The following is a 2,008-nucleotide window of genomic DNA, read 5'->3' on the forward strand; positions in this document are numbered from 1 at the left end:
TAAAAATATTCAATATTTAGAATATTTTTAACCGATTTTAATCTCATTAAAAATATTCAATATTTAGAATATTTTTAACCGATTTTAATCTTCATTAAAAATATTCAATATTTTAACCGATTTTATATCATCTCTAAAAATATTCAATATTTTTAACCTATTTTAATCTTCATTAAAAATATTTAATATTTAAACCGATTTTATATCATCTCTAAAAATGGTAAATATTTTTAACCTATTTTAATTTTCATTAAAAATATTCGATATTTAAACCGATTTTATATCATCTCTAAAAATATTCAATATTTTTAACCTATTTTAATCTTCATTAAAAATATTCAATATTTTAACCGATTTTATATCATCTCTAAAAATATTCAATATTTTTAACCTATTTTAATCTTCATTAAAAATATTTAATATTTAAACCGATTTTATATCATCTCTAAAAATGGTAAATATTTTTAACCTATTTTAATTTTCATTAAAAATATTCAATATTTTAACCGATTTTATATCATCTCTAAAAATGGTCAATATTTTTAACCTATTTTAATTTTCATTAAAATATTCAATATTTAAACCGATTTTATATCATCTCTAAAAATATTCAATATTTTTAACCTATTTTAATCTTCATTAAAAATATTCAATATTTAGAATATTTTTAACCGATTTTAATCTTCATTAAAAATATTCAATATTTAGAATATTTTTAACCTATTTTAATTTTCATTAAAAATATTCAATATTTAAACCGATTTTATATCATCTCTAAAAATATTCAATATTTTTAACCTATTTTAATCTTCATTAAAAATATTCAATATTTAAAACGATTTTATATCATTTCTAAAAATATTCAATATTTTTAACCTATTTTAATCTTCATTAAAAATATTCAATATTTAGAATATTTTTAACCGATTTTAATCTTCATTAAAAATATTCAATATTTTAACCGATTTTATATCATCTCTAAAAATATTCAATATTTTAACCTATTTTAATCTTCATTAAAAATATTTAATATTTAAACCGATTTTATATCATCTCTAAAAATGGTAAATATTTTTAACCTATTTTAATTTTCATTAAAAATATTCAATATTTAAACCGATTTTATATCATCTCTAAAAATATTCAATATTTTTAACCTATTTTAATCTTCATTCAAAATATTCAATATTTTAACCGATTTTATATCATCTCTAAAAATGGTCAATATTTTTAACCTATTTTAATTTTCATTAAAAATATTCAATATTTAAACCGATTTTATATCATCTCTAAAAATATTCAATATTTTTAACCTATTTAATCTTCATTAAAAACATCTGGCCAGAGAATTCTATTTTTGTCGAATTTATTAAGAATATCCCATTTCCTCGGTTATTCAGGTATACTAAATAAATTTTGCTATATTTCTACATAATTAGCAATTTAACCCACAAATAAATTCTGATTATATTAAAATATCATGATGCTTATATTTTAACGTTTTTCGATGTCACTACTATATATGCCCAAAAAATACAATTAAATATTTGTTAACTTTTTAGTTTTGAGTATTGTTTGTTTTTACTTCAATTTTTTTGTAAGGTCACTACTTCCTAATTGAATAAGCCATATTTGAGAAGTATGTCATTACAGCCGATATCAGACATTTTTGGTAAAATAATTATGTAATAAAGATTTTTTAATGTCTGGAATTTTCTATAACTATTAAAAGATATAATTAGTTCAAAAATGTAGGGTTGTACTCAGAATAAAATGGCCCCAAAATCTTAAAAAAAATCGTATATAAAATTAATAAGCTAACAAACTAGTTTTTTATACTTACCTTATAAAAATTCCAAGCGTTTAACTATTAAGGTATTTTATATTTTCACGTAACTATTTCAATTATCGATAGTTTGTGTAAACTCAGATCAGTAAAATGCATTAATAAGACTATATCTAAATAAATATTGTGTAAGACATCCTTTATTCTATGTAACTAAGGATG

Source organism: Pempheris klunzingeri, unplaced genomic scaffold, assembly GCF_042242105.1.
Source record: "Pempheris klunzingeri isolate RE-2024b unplaced genomic scaffold, fPemKlu1.hap1 Scaffold_68, whole genome shotgun sequence".
Lineage (NCBI taxonomy): Eukaryota > Metazoa > Chordata > Actinopteri > Acropomatiformes > Pempheridae > Pempheris > Pempheris klunzingeri.